Here is an 18433-nt window from a genome sequence, read left to right on the forward strand (position 1 = left end):
ACGTGCACACTCACTGACTCAAGGCTGCTTAGCGTAATAGGCCACTCCCAATGCTTAGGTATGGGGACACTTTGTTACTATTTGGCTAGGGGAGGGCATGGCAATGACGCAGCAGGGCACCTGAAGAGCCTCAGCCTGACGTCTCGTCAATCATTACTCATTGGCACCACCTATAATGAGTCATCTCCCAACCCCATAATTCTATCCCACCAGCGACCACGATTAAAGAGCCCATTTAGTTCCTATTAAGTGAGGGACCCTGGATCATGAACGGACGATGGGCAGACGGTCAAGAAGGATAACGGTAGGCTGCCCAATTGATGGAAACGCCGTCTAACGCGGACATCCGCGGAGATGGAGCGACCAAAAACGGCTCGTCGGTGCAGCTGCTGGGTGGATTATTCCATCGCAGGATCGTGAATCAACGCTGTATTTGTTTGTATCGTTTGCTATTGCGACTTGCTGACCAGCCCATACTGGACATCTTTGCGGGGGGGGAGGGAGGGGGAAAGAGCTTAGTAGCTCATCGGATTTCTCCTCGAGTCTATACAAAGATTCACATTGATCCCGTGAGAGATTGATGTGGCTAGAAGGAGGCCTTCATCCAGCAGCGGATCGACCACAGCTGACGACGGTGACTGTGAGCCGCCACGACAAATGTTCTAATCGATGAATAATCGATTATCACCGGCAACGAATGTACTTTTATTTTTCGATTTAAAGCTTTCGTGTACTTTTCGTAAGCAACGTTGACACATAATCGATTTACAGTAATCGATTCCATATCGGAGAACCGCGAACGCATCGATTACTTTACGAGTCTCTGAATCGATCCGCGCCTTCAATCACGGCACTCGGGTTTACAACGTACGTCACCGTGACGTCGTAGACCGCCCCCCCTCCCGCTCTCAGCCGGACTCCGCTTCGAGTAAACAACTCGCCCTGGGGGCGCTCGTCGCACTGCGGCGATCGCCGTGCCCGGCCGTTTCGCCGCGTAAGCATCGCGCCCTGGGGACGATTTGCGAACGCACAACGAGCCGCGCCGCCTCCACCCCACCACCACCGACTCCCCCCCCCCCCATAGGCGACACCTGGGGGCGGCAGGTGACGGCGGGGCCCCCATGGGCAAGAGGCGGCGGCGGCGGTGGTGGCGGTGGCTTCAGCTTCAGCTTCGTCTCCCGGCCTCGCTTCGTTCCGCCTCGCCCTCCCGTGGCGAGGGAGACTCACGGGGAAGTTGACTACTCGCGGCGGCGGTGGTGATGGCGGTGAGCGTTTGAATGGTGGTGAGTTTGTTGCGTCGGCGTTGGACGCGCACGCCGGACTGACTCGCTCGCTTGTTGACACCAAATGTGTGTGTGTGCGCGTTATTGTTGCTTTTCACTGAAGCCGTTCTGTACAACTTAAGGTTGTGCTCCAGTTAAGTTTCCATTTGTGCTCATTCACACGACGAAGCATAAGAAAACGTTCGGTCGATATAACTTGAGGTTGTGTTTTGTTTGTTTGGAAATGTTGCAACCGGTACTTGCAGTGAGTCGCGGTGATTTGCATCGGGCGCTGTCAACTCGTGCAGCAGCTAGTAGCGGTGACGATGTTATCGTTCCTAACTAGTCAACAGTGTGATCACCGTACAGCATGTTGCCCATTGTAATACATGACTGGTGACGGGATGTGTCTTTAACTTTGCACCTTTTGTACGTGCTGTAATGTAGCAATAGTGTGTAACTATTAGTACTGTATGCGTATTGTGTACCGTACTGTAGTGCACCATGATTGGGTCTACAGTAGTTTAACTCGTCAACATTATGCTTATTGTGTACTTTAATGTAATACTAGTGGTTGTGCTGTAGTATGTTCAACGTGAACAATGTACTTAACACGTTAACAGCATCACTTTAATGCCTATTATATTGTTGTTAGTACAGTACTTATTGTAATGTAGTGCAAGTGATACGTACTGTGCACCATACTACAGGCACGAGTAATATAGTGTGGCTGTCTGATAATGTCTGCTACTTAATCATTGTATGTCTACTATGTGCTCTAACTATACTGCACTCGTGATGTAGCTGTCCGATAAGCAGTGTACTTGACTACAATACTCTAGTTATAGCAATAATGACGATACATCCGTTGTGTTTTCCTTGCTCTCGAACGCAGCAATCCTGTGTACCCGTACAGCGATTAGTACAGCATGGCTACTACATTACTGTCCTCAACTCGTTACAGTATTACGACGAGTCCTGGACTGTAATGTAGTCATGTTGTACATCTGTTGTTTATTAGAATGCTAGTTTCATAGTTCCATTTATTTTGGTATAGCCCCGTGAGCCATTCGGCTCTTGAATCGGGTGCAACCGCAACAATAAAAAAAACATGAACAAGAAAAACATCTTAATGCAGCAGCATTACCCTAATAGTTGTACTTACATTGTACATTAGTTGCGATTAATACAGGATTGGCATTTCGCTTTGCACTTAAGTGTGGCACGAATAGTCTGAGTAGGTGGAATAATAATACTGCACTGCTTATTGTTTGCTTGTCCATGGAAGGAGATGTCCCGAGCCATAGGAACACGGAATTTCCGCGTGGAGGGAATTTTAAATTAGCGGAGTGTTTAGTTGCTGGTTTGTTATTTTAAATTAAATCGTTGCCAATCCACAATTGGTATGAAACATTGCCAACATCCACACTGAAGTCTGTCAGCTTTGACGTCGATCAACCGACTTGTAAACTTTATCGATGAATTGTAGCCAGGGCATTGTGTACGACTTTTAATTTTCTATTCATGAATTTTAGTGGTTTTATTTGTATCCTTTTAATTAACCGGCAGATGAAATAGACCCATTGAGACGCATGAAATACTGGTTCTTGTAAGGGGGACCAAGGTTTGTGGTGAATTGTTAATATATTGGAAGTGGAACAAAATTGTTTCCCGTAAGATGTTATCTGCTTAAAATGTAACAAGATATACAAGGGACTTTGTTGGTAGGTACGTTTACAATAAGTCTGGCCAGCACATTGTGACCACATTCACACACACAAACACAGCTGGGCATTCAGCTGCATTTATACCTGTGAAACCCTTAGAATGCACAATGTACTTTTGTTGCAGCAGATGTTGCTTAGCGCATTTTCTTTTCGCATATTTAAGACTCTACGTTTAAAAGTGCTTTTAAGAAAGATTGATTACAGTGCCAAGTGTAGTTCTGTAATCGATTAATAAATCACTTTACTTTATTTCAAATGCAGGCAACTGTCCTTTTGAATTGCATAGACAGAGGTGTAATACAACGTTGCTGGCCATGCTGTAGGATTGTGCAAATAATAGAGGTAGTTACATAAATAAAGTGGCCTTGCAGTGTATACCGTCTTAGGAACGTTCAACAAATTATGTTGACATGAACAAGAATGCACCAAATAACTTCTAACAGTGCGGAATTTAATACAACGTTGTGTAGAGTGTATGCACATTTTAAAAAATGGAATAAAGTATATACTGTAAGTGACATTTTAGCACAAACAACCTAAAAAGTTTACCAAGTACTGTATACACAAATAAAGGTAACATTTCAGTTGAATGGTCTCAACAGAACGACCATTGCCTCGAACAGTAACAAACTGAAATGTGTTTTTTTTCTGTCACAGGGACGCATTTGGCAAATGCAGTGTATTGCTACGCCCATGTCTTGTGATGGGAGTACTTTAATAACTTATTAGAGTCATACTCATTATGCAGGGTGAAAGCAGTAGAACAAGCCTACCCATTTAAAAGGTGTAATGTCAACAAAAGAGAAATATTTTAGAAATTCAGAGCAATACTAACACAGTGGAGTCAAGATGTGTAACCAAAGGCTGCAGCCGTAGAGGGTTTATAGCCGATTGTAACTTCATACAAGGTTATGAAAGTATGTGGGCATCACAGGCATGAACATATTTTAATAGATTCGTGCTCGGATTCATGTTTTCTTAAATGAGTAGTTGAGTTTGTGGTATATCTGCATACTCAAATTTGAATTTCGTATAACCCTTGATTTATAATGCACAGTTTAGCATTAAAGTAGATTACAGAAGCATGGCAAATCAAATTAATTGAATATTTGTATTCTTTTGTTCTTTCGGTAAGGTAACGTAGATAGAAAATAATAAGATAAAAAAATAATAAACACAAGCAGTCGTCATGAGGTGGATGACGATCGCTTGTGTTGGGATCGAAACGTCGTGAGTTTTTTGGGTTTTATTATTTTATTTTTATTTTATTATTTTCTATCTACGTGACTTTTTACCGAAAGAACCAGAGAATATTAATTTAATTGAAGATTTGTTACAGTGCAGGTAATGATTTGGCTGTGAAACTCTAAGCTCTTCAATGTTATTTTGTAATTTAAAATACCTATTACATTTTGGAAGCACAGTGCAACTGGTGGTATATTTAGAATGTAATATTATATTATTTGCATGTTCTGAGTGATAGTGCAGTTATTTCAAACTCGGCCAATAATATGAATGTTGCTGAAGTCTTACGTTACAACCAAGACACTACGAGGTACATAGAGTATGGTAAAACATACATTTTTCATTTTCTATGCATTTAAAGGAAAATAATAATTTGGGTAATAAAATAGTACAACATTTGGACAATAACGTGATGAGGAAATGCCATATATTTGCATAGCAAATTTGGTTGGCATATCGGCTTGAGTGTAACATATTATTATAATGCTTGTACTAGCTTTTTTGCCTGTCCAAGGACGGGTGTATATGGCAGTAAATCTGAAATATTCATAGAAAAATTGTTCAGCTCATGATTATTAATGAGTGGGGGGGTTGCTCCATGTGGAGTCCGTTAATGGTTATTGTGGAGCGGTGCGGCATGTGGAGTGACGTCACCCGCTCATAATTATTAATGAGGGGAGGGGTGCGGCATGTGGAGTGACGTCACCCGCTCATGATTATTAATGAGGGGAGGGGTGCGGCATGTGGAGTGTGCGACCTTCTTGTGCATTCGTGTAAATTTCACGCGGGCATGAATATTAATGAAGGGGGGGAGGCTCTTTTGCATTGACGTCACGTACGGATGTAGTACTGTGCTGCTTAGATTTATTTTTACCGTCACTTTCTGTAAAGAAACGTCATATTTGAAGCGACTTTGCATAATAAATTATTTAATTCAGCTTGACAATCCTCTGCGTTCGTGTAAAAATCCACCCACTCATGAATATTAATTAGGGGGGGTGGGCCTCATGTGGAATGACGTCACGCGCGGGACACACATTCTTGGCTTATTATATTAGTGATATCCATGAAAGCCTCAACTGTTTTTCAGGAGGGTCCTGTCTATGTATTTGTCAGTAGGATCGCAATGTTGCTGCATGTAATCCCAATTGAGTAATTTTGCAGGTAATTTTTCAGAAACTGGGTAACCCGAAGGAAACTCGTGCAGAACAGTGAGAGAACGTACAAACTCCACGCAGAAATGTGCCAGCAATTTATATTGAACCCAGGGCCTTCTTGCTGAGGCACAAGTGTTAGCAGCGTGCCACCCTGCTGCCCATATGAATTATACTGGCATAGAAATACACTTATTTTTTCGTGGGGGGGGGTCAATAATGCATCTTTTTTTTGCACAGCAAGTGAGCTTTGACGTCAAATCTGTCATGTGACCCGCTCATGTGGAAGTGTAACGCATTGTAGTGTAGTGGTTAGCGTGCTGCGCTACGAACCCGGCGACCCGAGTTCGATTCCCGCTCACGGCCACCACCGGTGACGATTATTTGAACCGGTCCTGGGCCTCCCCTAGGTCGACTCAGCCTCAAACGAGTAACTGGTGTGGTGTGTGAACATCGCCACTGGCGGGACACAGGCGGCCGGGCGTCGTGAGTCCAAGTCCCGGGCGAAGCCGGATAGTACAGCTGGTTATTTATAAAGCGATCGAGCACGCCAAAATAACTGGGCATCGGTCATAAGTCAAGTATTTTCAGTGTAGTCTGGTGGTCCATTACGACTGTCAACCTGTGCTGTTAAGTCCAGACATAATTGGTAATCCTGCCATATCCCATCGATATGCCTACCTCAAGGGCATGGTGGGATAAGAAGATGAATGATCCTTAATCTGGTCTTTGCAAGAATCCACAGCGCACTGTAAGCAGTGGAGGTGGTGCCGAGTAAGATACGAAGACACGTACTTTGTGCAACAGGGCCCGTTAGGACTACCGTACAAGCAGGTGCTGAGATGGCTGAAATGTACACTGAATTTTTTAAAATAACATGCATGACAGGAAAGCTACTTAGAGAAATCTCATGTGGTGAAAGTATGTGTCTCTCAACACAGGACTGTATTTGAAAAAGTCTATGAAGTCTTTTTAACAAATAATGAATTAGCGTTATGTATAATACTTTGTATTTAATATGCTAAAACCACAGATAGCCAGACTAAAAAGGGAAGAGCCCTAGCAAGGATTCAATAGAAACCACAGTAAAAGAACCTACTCCAACTCAGTCATCCCTCACCATTAACGTTTTACCTTAAGTACATAACATCTCATGCACTGTCACAATATATGTGTTACATTATACACAATTTAATGCCTCGTGTATTTTATTATGCAAGCAATATTACATAATCTATATATAAAAGGGAAATTTGTGAATGTGTGTCTGTTCAAAGTGTTTAGCGTACTTCCCGACATGCAACAAACTTTAAATTTGCCATGTGGGTACTTTCCAGACTGTACAACATGCAAAAATTATAAAAATAGACTTTTGTGTTATATATATTTTTTGGGGGCGGGGGGTGCAATAATGCATATATTTTGCACTTGTGACGTCACAGCGTAACGCAGTGTGCCTGCTCATAAAGTGCCATACAAGTGTGTTGTAGGTCTAAGGCGTTCTTCGCCCAGCATTGCTTCATTATTTCAGTCGTTTACGGTCGTACGCACCCGGAAAGTTGTGTGCATCTGCTGCAAGCGCGTGTATGTGTACCTATAGACGCGTGTATGTGTGGGGGGAGCGGTGGTGTAGTGCGCTACGAACCCGGCGACCCGAGTTCGATTCCCGCTCACGGCCACCACCGGTGACGATTATTTCAACCGTTCCTGGGCCTCCCCTAGGTCTACTCAGCCTCACACGAGTAACTGGTGTGGTGTGTGAACATCGCCACTGGGGGGACAAAGGCGGCCGGGCGTGGTAAATCCAAGTCCCGGGCGAAGCCGGGTAGTAAAGCTAAGTCAACTATAAAGTGCATTTACCTCATTATCTTAATTTGAAGCTTTCGTGACTGCAGGAATCCATACTCTTTGGTTCATTCGGTAAAGTCACGTAGGTATAAAATAGTAGATCACGAAATTTTTGATCGCAACACAAGCAACCGTCATCAGGTGAGACCAACACAGCAGGGGAAATGCTGACGGAGAAAGAGCTGCTGCAACAAGAGGTTTTATAAGGTAGGTGGAGAGCTGCTGATGCAGGCTGCTTCTAAAGCAGGGGTGGGGAACGTCCGGCCCGCGAGCCGTATGAGGCCCCGCGAAATCATTTGGTGTGGCCCTGCCAAGGCAACCGCAGGCGGGACTCGAAATTCAACAAATCTAGGAGCAAACCTGGAAAAGCAGTTGCGAGTAGCAACATCATCAATACCGGCTAACATCATCACACGCCTCACCAAAGAGAAGCAGTTCCAGCCAACACATTAGGGGTGAGTTAATTAAATGTTTGACAAAATATCACAGGCTAATTTTGATATTGATGATTTTGTATGGCCCGCGAATGATGTTATGAATATCCAAATGGCCCTTGGTAGAAAAAAGGTTCCCCACCCCTGTTCTAAAGGGTAGAAATGGGCGTACCCATTTCTGCTGCGCGTGAGACAAGGGGGAGATCGGAGGCAGGAGGATAGAGGGGGGGTGGGGCATAGATAAGAAAGGGGGGGGGGGCTGCACGTGCGACAAGGTGGAGATCCCCCTGCCGCCGATCTCCCCCTTGTCGCACGCGCAGCCCATTTCTTATCTATGCCCCACCCCTTCTCTATCCTCCTTTGTCAGCATTTCCCCTGCTGTGTTAGTCTCACCTGATGACGGTTGCTTGTGTTGCAATCGAAACGTCGTGATCTATTATTTTCTACCTACGTGACTTTACCGAAAGAACCAAAGAGTATGGTTAGCCGAGTGTTTACTATATGCTTTCACTAAAAAAACTACTTAAAGATTATCTATTTACATGTCTTTATTCATTTATATGTTGGTTGGCCTTGTGCGGCGAAATAACAAATCCAGCTCGCTCCGCGGTATGACTGCATTTCTCTTATTCATTGCACAAGAAACTATACGTTGGGGGGGAGGGGTAAAAAAAAACATGCACATTGCTAATTTGTTTTTGTAATAATTGCACCATTGTTTGTTTTTTGGGTTTGACTAAAAACTCCACCCTGATAAAATACTGTAATGCAATGTGGGTGTATCAGCATTACTTGTGCAGTTTTGGGGGGAGATTATCCATGACGTTGTTTACAACAAATGCCCATTGTGACACTCATTGCCAAATTTCAATAATTATATTATCCACAATTTATTAATGGCAGTGTTTCACATTTGTTTACTTTTATGATTAACACTGTGTTGAAATCTAGAGTATATCGGGTCAATGCAAGACTGCATACAATATCTATATATATAAAAATATACCATTTTCGCTTGCAGATTTCATATTGTAATGGCTTGAGATTCTTTTCCATTTTTTCTGAGCAACAACCCTTCATTGAGGCAATTGCCCTTCATTTGCCCGAGGGTAGTATCCACTTAGCTTATTACATGGATATATGAACCATTATTATGTTCTCTTCATCCAAGAGTGGTCCGAATCAACTGAGCTTATGATTAATTCAAGCGTGGGCCACTGGAATGCCTCTTTACATGTGATGTGCTAATACATTTTTGGCATGTTGCAAGCTGAAACGGATATTACACTTACTTAAGTGAGGATTAACCTGAAGTGGTGATTATAATAAGAGTCGTTTTATTATTATTATAATATTAAGGTTCATTTTAATAGTGTATTGTGTTTGTTCGGATAGTCCCAAGAGCACACATTGAAGTGATTTGTGGTGTTTTGGGTCAATGTGGGTGGTTGGAATAAAAATCAATTTGAAACTACCAAAACATATATTTTAAAAAGGTTTTGAATAAAACAAAAACTACAACATTCTCAGGATTGTTAGAACTATAGTTCCTGCTTTCCTGCGTAATTTGCCTTTTATTATTTTACTAAGTTGGTAAAAAGAGGCTTTGAACATCCTGTCATTGTATAAATTAAAGTGTATGTTGTGCACTTCAAAGTGCTGATTCAATGTTGTGTTCAAAGCTATACAGGGCCATAGTTGACTTGGTATACGGTATTGTATATACATTTAAATGCGATAACATTGTAAACACATGAAATGTGTAATCAACACAGAATGGGCATTTTGCTGATATGTAAGGGATTGCTTTTATACTGTATTAAATGTACAATTTTTAAATGTTAACATTCTTCATTAAATAATGTGCATTGTAATTGTTGATTGTCGAACATTGAAAGCTAGAAAGTTAACAAGGTTCAGTATAAAAGGTCTGGTATTTGTGAATTGTGAAGTTGGAAATTTTACAATGTGTAATACATTTACTCACGTTTCTGAATAAAACATTTAATACAAGCCATTTATCATGTATGCAATAGTTTGTGCCCATTTGCTATACATAGCATGGTGCGTGAGTTAACACGTCGTTACTGGTCATGATCAGCAGTTTTGTGAACAATATGGGGATGCTGGAATAACACCAGGAAGGAAACGAGTTTGACATTTGGTCAAAATGCTTTGATCAAGAAATATGACACTGAACAAAACCACTGTGTCCCCAGAGTTGATCTCTTTCATTCTCATAAGCGTAATTATTGGACTGATCCTGATGGAAAAGCTTCCCTGTGAAGAGACTAAATAATAAGCAGTTGCCATGTAATCTGAGTCATTAAACCGAGTGCATGTTTATTTGTTGGCCTTGTGTGGTATATGGATTGTTTTGCTCAGTCATTAAAAATATACCAGCCAGCTGGTGTCTGTTAAAGAATACAATACTTAAATGTGGATGTTATTTTTTCTGGCTACTCTCACCTGCATCCTCAAGAATAACGCCTGAGAATATCTTAATTATTCATAAAATAAATCCTGAGAATCGTTTTTTGCTGAAACTGTAGTTTTGAAAAGGGGACTTTTACATGTAATACAAACCTTATAAACAATCTCCCCAAATGCCGATGTGAGCAATAACTGCATTTCCTTGGCACACTGGGGGCTAAATAATGTAATAATGAGGGCTTTACCTTCCACAAGAGTTGGGCAATTTTCATGATTCCTATCCTGAAATCGCGATTCCATTCCTGGAATCGATGTGGAATTGTCAGAGGATTGGGGGTGGGGGGCGTCCAGGCTGTGCAGAATAGATGGGTGGCCCGATGGAATCGACATTCAAACACATGGCCTTTGGCCATGATATTTTGGTCATTGGTTTAAACATTGGTACTGCAATGGCCTTTTCCCATTGTTAAGTTGGTGTAAAATCATCACATTTTTACAATGTCAGTTTTAGAATACCTAGTTAAAAATGTAATCCATTTCAGTAATTCCTTGATTTTTCACTCTCAATCAAAAGGATGCTAATTCACCCTGTTCTGAATTAACGTCTATATGTAGGAATTTGTGGACCTCAAGCATTTTGTTAAGTTATGGATAATTTTGAATAATAGACGAACCCATCAACAATCATTATACCTCAAAGGTTAACAGTATGAAAACATAAAAACTATGCATACCCAAGGGTCAAACTTATGATTAAGGTAGTATTGCTCAGTGGTCAATGATAACACGTATACCCTAAAGTGGTCAAGTATAGAATATACTCTTTGGTTCTATTCGGTAAAGTTACGTAGGTAAAAAATAAAACAACAAACGTCATGATCTATTATTATTTTTCTATCTACGTGACTTTACCGAAAGAACCAAAGAGTATAAATATCGTTAACATACAGTTATTTTATATACAAAAGCAGTGCAATCGGACCAATTTATCATGCCTCCTTCCTCATGCCACTTATCGGCTCTATTTTTTATGAATGTGGTCAGGTCGAGAAGTCATAATCTATGTGTTTCACATTGCCTTACTGTGACATATATGGTATACTGATGCTTGCAATTAGCATTATATCCCAGTATCGGTCAAGCCATTGGCTATTGAGTGCAACTTAATTGAAGTGCAAATGTACACGTACACACAAACCTAAAGATGTCACGACGTTCATATGCAGGCAGAGGCTAAAAATACCGGTTCCCTCCCTTGATGCTACTGCTCGGTCAGCCATGGAATCCACTCTTGCCGTTCTTGTGGTCCGAGCTCTTGGGCTTTGGTGTCCTGCAAGTGCCTTACATTGAGCAACTCTGACCTTGGCATGCCGATAACTCTTTTAGCACCATTTAGCCATCAGGCAATTGGCTGTGAGCACATGTGCTGCTTCTGAGTCCCTTAACGTGTGGGCGGTCGATCCACTGCTGTGACATGCCATGCTCTAGGGGTTTATTTATTGCTTAAGACAGTTGCTGTGACGTACGTAGTCAGGATTTGTGGCATTTGTAGGGCGTAGTAGAATGGTCTTTGGCTTAAGGGCCAAATATTGACACCTCTTACAAACATGATAAATGGCACGTCGATTGGGAGATATGATGCCACCTTCATAGTTAATTTTCCTTTGGTTGGAACTGGGTGAATTATTTGTAAAGGTGTTTTTGTTTTGGGCAGATGATTCACGTGCCTCAACAAAGCACTTGCTTTGGAAGTAGCAGAACAGAAGTCGCTGCTACAAACCATTTTATACACGGGCAATAAAGTAAACAAACTCTGAATCTATTTGCTTCTCTTAGACCCACTAAATGTATCTCTAGCAGTATGCTATGTTATCGCAGTGCAGAAAATGGAAGCTACGTACACATGTAATGTTACCTGTATTCGTAAAGGTAACTGCTTGGTGTTGCATGTTGGCCATCACCAAGTCCTCTATTCTCGGTTTAACTGATCTGTTTCATAAAAAGACTCAACCCTCTCAGTTATGCAGGATTTTCCGATTCTATCGGAAAATAACTTCGGGAGCACTGGAAACATAGCCTATTATGTATATTCAGGCCCTTCCAGGGGGTTTACAATGTTTTAGATGTCTTAATAAAACACAAGGAAGAACACTGGGGCAAGACACCTTCATTTGAGGGCCAAGAACACACGCTTAGGTTTCAACATAAACAACTACATACGGCTCATCGAGCCAAACTGAGTTCACGACCAGTATGGCAAGAAACGCTATTCTAAACCAAACTAGTAATATATACAGATTCATTTACAACATTTGATGAAGTTTATAACAATTTTAATAGTTCCCACTTATTGTGTTACTTGGAGTGTGCTTTGCAAACGTTATCAGTGTGAATTGGAGTTATACATCTGTACACATAGAGTATATATGTCTTTGGGTACAACATCAGGATATGGTGTTGGTAGCACCAACATAAATTTGGGGTCACTGAGCTGTCATTGGACTTCAAAAAGCCATCAGATTTTCTGAGGTGGCGATTTTAATGAGCAGAATTCCATATTACCAAGGGTGGTGTTGGTAAATGAGTAACACTTTGCTGATCTTTTAAGTAAGAAAGTGGTCCTGAATTAAATTAGCTCAGTCTCATTATAGGCAATAACGTAGATAAACTGAAATACTGCTTGTTCATAATTGTTTTGTGAGTTAAACAGCTTCTTTAAATAAACTGTTCCTAATCAGTGCCATATAACCAGAGTGGCTCATATATGTCTTTGGTGTTTTTTTTTGATACACAAAATTTACTCTTGTGTCATATAATGTAGTTTGAATAAACAACATTTTTATAACATGTGCAGCATGTATATAGTTCACACATTGTAAGAGTTGGTTATCTGTGCATTTGTTTGTTATATCATGCAAATGAGGCTTTGTGCATTAAATCCATGAAGAGTAGACCCTTGTGTATTCACCTGCTAGCCACCTGTGTTATTGTTTTACCAAGCCTCGGGCATATAAATTTTATTTCTTAAATTCCAAAAGACGGTGTCTGCCATGGGGAATGGCGCCATGTTATTGTAAGTGTTTCTGCTTGGCAAGGTGTACGTGCGTTGAATAGTCAGTGGAGCGAGAGAGAAAGGACACTCCATAAGTGTATTTGAATGAATTGAAAGGGCTGTATAATTGAATTTTATATATCAGTGACCATTTGCTACATGTTATCATAGGTACTTCAAAACAGATGGGTTCTCTGTTACACGTTCATGTAAGCGTATACTTGCTAGTGTGTTCATTCACAAATACCATATATAAGTAGTGTTGGGAAAGGAATACATAGCTGCATTCAATATTGAATGAATCAGTGCTGCTCGATATTACAATATGCGAAGAAAACACGCCCAAGAAGTGTGTTTTGTAACATAATCAACCAACCAGGATGACATTTACTTTCAAGCCAAATTTTCCAGGTTTCATATTCCAGCAGTTCTATAGAGCAATGGAACGTTGCTATAGAAATTCCGTTATTCCACGTTAACGCCCTTTTACTCCAGGCCAATAAAAAGGTTTAGCACACCAATGAAACGTCATTTTTTCTTCGTGTGTCCCCACACTGTAAACGTATACGTAACGATCAGTGAGCTTATAAGAACTGCTCTTCGTCACATGGATGTGTAATGTACACAAAGATGCAAGCAGCGGACATTGGTACAAGAAGTAAAGTAACGGAGTAACGGATGTGAGCTACAGGAAACTAACTGTACGTGTTACTTCTGCATTTTATGCACTTATCAAAGCTAAACGTTTATGACTGCAAATGTACTTCGTAAAAATTGATGGCGAATGTAATGACTCGCGGAATGATTAGGTGTTGATATTTCACGGCATTTGTACAAATGCGACCAGGGTGTAGTGCGCAACATATACGCAATGTAAATTCATCAAATTATTGTCTTATGTTGAAATGCGATGTGTGTTTATAAAGTACCGTATATATTGTTGTGAGGTTTGCATTTGAGGCCGTTCAAAACGCTTTGATCTCCATACAATGTGTGGTATTAATTTGCTTTCCCATTCGAGAAAGAGCCCCTAAATGGAGATGTATGTTTATTTATTATTAGAGCATTGTGTGTACGGTACTTAACAGTGTTTATTAGATTTTGATTTAAAGCTTTCGTGACTGCAGGGATTCATATTCTTGGTTCTTTCGGTAAAGTCATGTAGAAGGGAAACAATAAAATAATACAAATATAAAACAATACAATTCTCACGACTTTCCTCAGCAAGAACATTTTCTTGCTGTAGTTTTTCACACCTGATGATGATTGCTTGTGTTGCAGTTGAAACGTCGTGATAATTTTATTGTTTTATATTTTTATTATTTTATTGTTTCCCTTCTACGTGACTTTACCGAAAGAACCAAGAATATAATGTTAATTAGCACCATATGCTTACCAATATAACTGTCACCGATATATTAATGTTTCAAAAATACTTTTTATAGCATTATCATGATGCAATTATTGTGTTTGTGTACTGCACTATAAGCCTGGCAAACCGAGTTTTGATTCCCAGCCATGGCCAATTGATGTCCGAGTGACATCTGAACCAGCGTGAAGTATACGGTTAAACAAGACTCATGGCCAAAAATGTGAGATGGCTATCATCCAGCAGTGGATTAACACACAGATGTAAATTATATAATTCAAAATCATATTTTATAATTTATTCTAACTTGCTATTGGATTGGGATTATTAATAGAATGCAATCCATGAATAGTTACATGCCTATGAATACATTTTTAAATGCATGTCATGTGGAACTAAAAAGTAGATGGACAAAGGTCAATTATTTATTTGTCATATGTTTGCGTAACTTTCCCAAAAAAATAGTTTTAAATTAATAGAATCGTCAAATCAGACACGGAAGTGTTTGTTGTCAACCACTATGCACTAAAGAAATTAATACAAATACCCACCTCTTACGTAGGTGTGTCCACCAATAGAAACTGCCTGCAGGCTACCGATAGACCCTTGTTATACTCGCCCTGTCCATGAGTAGTGCCATTCTTGTGTGCGTTGTTCCTCAAGCACATCCGTATGTCCCCCCCCTCTTCCTTTATACCGAACAGAATTCTCAGCAGTCGACTGGAAAGGGAAAAGGGAGTGGATCTCGGAGTCTCCATCTGTGCCTCATTAAAACAGTGCAACGGAATAATGTTACCGTGAGTACAGTATTTCAAATCGTTTTTTACAATATCACACGTTTAACATGCATTTCAATGTATCACACACTTGTTTAATTTGCATTAATACACAGAAGCATTTTTTTATTACACGTATATTAACGTCTCTTTACGTTGTATAATTCACATTACAATTGTTCAATATATTCCCTAAAGCAACACAACTCTGGGCAATATAGGCTACATAGACTATATGCAATGGTTAGGCTAGTAAATTGAAATATTAATGTATTACTGCCTTTATAAAACGAAGGGCTTTTGAGTCCCAGTTGTCACACGCTTCTACAAAAAATATTGTCATATTTAATATCCGTGCCTGCACTCGCTTCTATATAATTTAATTTGTATCCCCACCAAATCCCCCTCGTCATTAAAACAGCTGATTTTCTTCCACCGAGTCACTCGTGGTTTGAATCACCCCACGGTGAGTTAGTCACATGTGTGGGTAAACTGTACCCCTTGGCCGAGCCCTGGGGACCAGTAGCCCTCTTAGAGTTTTTGCATGGTTAGATCACACGCATCTGACCTCATGCCGCTTCCTAATGGCTGGAGGAAATGAGGGGTCTGTTAACCTAGGAAGCCATGTGAGATGGGGACACTTCAAATTGTTGTCCGTTTCATACAGTGGATCCTTTATCTTTTTTTAACAAAAAAATGCCCTTTTATTGGTAACTGGTTCAAAGGGTGCTTTACATTTTTAATTTGAATCTGTGCAATGCAAAGTGAAGTGTATTGTTTGAGAAGTATTATTTTTTTTACTATTTAAAATGCTTGACTATAAATTGCAGAATTTTGTCGTCATTTATTTTTGTTCAAACTGTTAATCCCATGTGCATTTTAATTACGGCCAAATCGTTTTTTTATAAGTAAATGGTGTGCATGCTGTTTGATACAGTTAGACACGATGCCAAGACTCATGTTAAAAAAATACACTTCTATTTTATCAAAATAGAAATGAAAACGAGAGCGCCCTGCTCTGGAGGCATATGGTTTTAATTATTGTTGTTTTAATAAACAAGAGCGCATGTTATTTTAATGTTACATGGACCACCATGGGATGATGGGATTTCAATAAAATACCTAGAGATGCAAGGAAATGAATGTCAGCTTTTTAAACAATAAATGTGCCATTATATGCACAATAAATACATTTTTTTTATGTTTCTCATCATTTACAAAATTACTTGGAGAAATATGAGCAGCCACTGATAGGATTTCAAAGGCTTATCTGCATAAAATTAAGAGGAAAACTAAATTACATGTTGCATAAATAGTAAAGAGCAGCCTCGCAATTACTTGCTCATGCCACTGGTGGTGGAAGGGCCTCGAAAGAGCCCCTCAAGAGGATATTTGGCCTACTTTTCTGTACTGGCCAGATGTCTTGGGAGAGGTGGGCGTACCCACAATTTATCCCACCACAAGACGACTTGCCAATTGACTCATTGTGGTGCACCTATTTATACTATTGGATGGATCGAGTTGGGCAGACTCGAGAAACTTGTTCGTCATTTCAACTAACATTTCAGGAGATTGTACCGGTGACCTCTTAATTCCAAGTTCAGTGTGCTAACCATTACGCCATTGCAGGATCCCTTCACAGGGGTAATGTATAACATATATCTATTAATTTAGATCATGTCTGGAATTATAGAAAATATGGGATCTAGTGTCTGATGAGTCATATTTGGGGTTGTCACCATTTATGCATGAATTGTTGTACTTCGTAGTAGCATATTTTGACAAATACATGTTTGGAGCAACTGTGTGAATCCAGGGTGCTAACTTTTGCTTGCATATAGTAGTGTTTTATGAAATGGCTATAAAATAAAGATAATTTATGTTTTTTTTCGGCAGAGTTTTAAAAGTGAACAGCATTAATATGGGTTTTCCCCTTTTTTCTGGCAACAAAACTGAAACCTTTTTACAACGATTCATGTCTGCATTAACCACAATACCTGCAGTCAAAATGCAAACAATAAACATACTATGATAATATATTGGCATTGTCCTTGAAACTGATTGGTCCACACCAATTGACGGCTTTCTTTTGAGCCTCGACCCAATTGGTGCTCGATCAGATGACGCCAAAAGGCATACGCCAAAAGGCGTGTGCCTATATTATCATAATTTTTTTTGTTTGCATTTTGACTGCAGGTATTGTGGTTAATGCAGAAAACACTGCTATATGCAAGCACAAGTTAGCACCCTGGATTCACACAGTTGCTCCAAACATGTATTTGTCAAAATATGCGACTACGAAGTACAACAATTCATGCATAAATGGTGACAACCCCGAATATGACTCATCAGACACTAGATCCCATATTTTCTAAAATTTTGTTTGCATTTTGACTGCAGGTATTGTGTTTAATGCAGACATGAATCCTTGTAAAAAAAGGTTTCAGTTTTGTTGCCAGAAAAAAAAGGGGAAAAACCCTATTATTACATTTTGGTACTGGCAAAGGAGGTCTAATGATGTAAAGTGAACAGTGTTTGCTTTTGTTGTAAACGGTAATTGATTAAACATTTAATTTATACATGAAGGTTATGAATCCATGGCCAGTAAAATTGTACATGCTGCATTCTATGTATGTGCAGTACTAAGAACCCAGTCACCTGCGTTGAATTTCCAGCCACAGCTCATGTAACCCGTGAGTGATATCTGAATGAGTGCTGGGTTCACCATCATCACCAACCTGTACTGACCAGCATAGTGAGGTATGGTCAAACAAACCCCATACCCAAAAGGCCTTCATCTAATGGTGGCTTATATACAAGTATAAAAAATACATAAATCAACTTGTATTGTAACTAGTAAAGAAACATTGAATGGGTACTAATGTTAACCTTTTCTACGCAGTTCAGTTAGCATGCCACTTCATAGTGGGGTGCCACTGTTAAATAATTATCAGTAGCATATGCTTCCAATGCGTTCATTTGCCCTAGTTTTGGTTTATATTTTGTGATAGTTTCATGATTTCTCAATGGATCATTTAGGAGTTGTACCAAAGACAACTCCATTGTCAACGTAAATCTAAGACAGTCTGCTGTGTGATGGTTAAGCTGGCCAAATGTAATACATAGCCAATAA

The 18433-nt window shown here is 40.1% G+C and overlaps 1 protein-coding gene across 2 annotated transcripts in view; it reads left to right on the plus strand.

Moving 5' to 3' along the window:
• Window positions 1-1061: 1061 nt before the first annotated feature.
• The window catches only part of LOC116942361 (hyaluronidase-2-like), a 38354-nt gene continuing 20982 nt past the window's right edge, over window positions 1062-18433 (plus strand). Inside the window, exons 1-2 of one of the 2 annotated variants that reach the window (XM_032954160.2) lie at window positions 1062-1283; window positions 15229-15321. The gene's annotated coding sequence lies outside the window, so the exon portion shown is untranslated. Of the gene's footprint in view, window positions 1284-12516; window positions 13857-15228; window positions 15322-18433 lie in introns of those variants that run through there. The other variant, XM_032954161.2, reaches the window with a different exon arrangement.

This window comes from Petromyzon marinus, chromosome 14, assembly GCF_048934315.1.
Source record: "Petromyzon marinus isolate PM22_M1 ecotype Great Lakes invasive population chromosome 14, UKy_Petmar_22M1.pri1.0, whole genome shotgun sequence".
NCBI classification, from domain to species: Eukaryota; Metazoa; Chordata; class Hyperoartia; order Petromyzontiformes; family Petromyzontidae; genus Petromyzon; species Petromyzon marinus.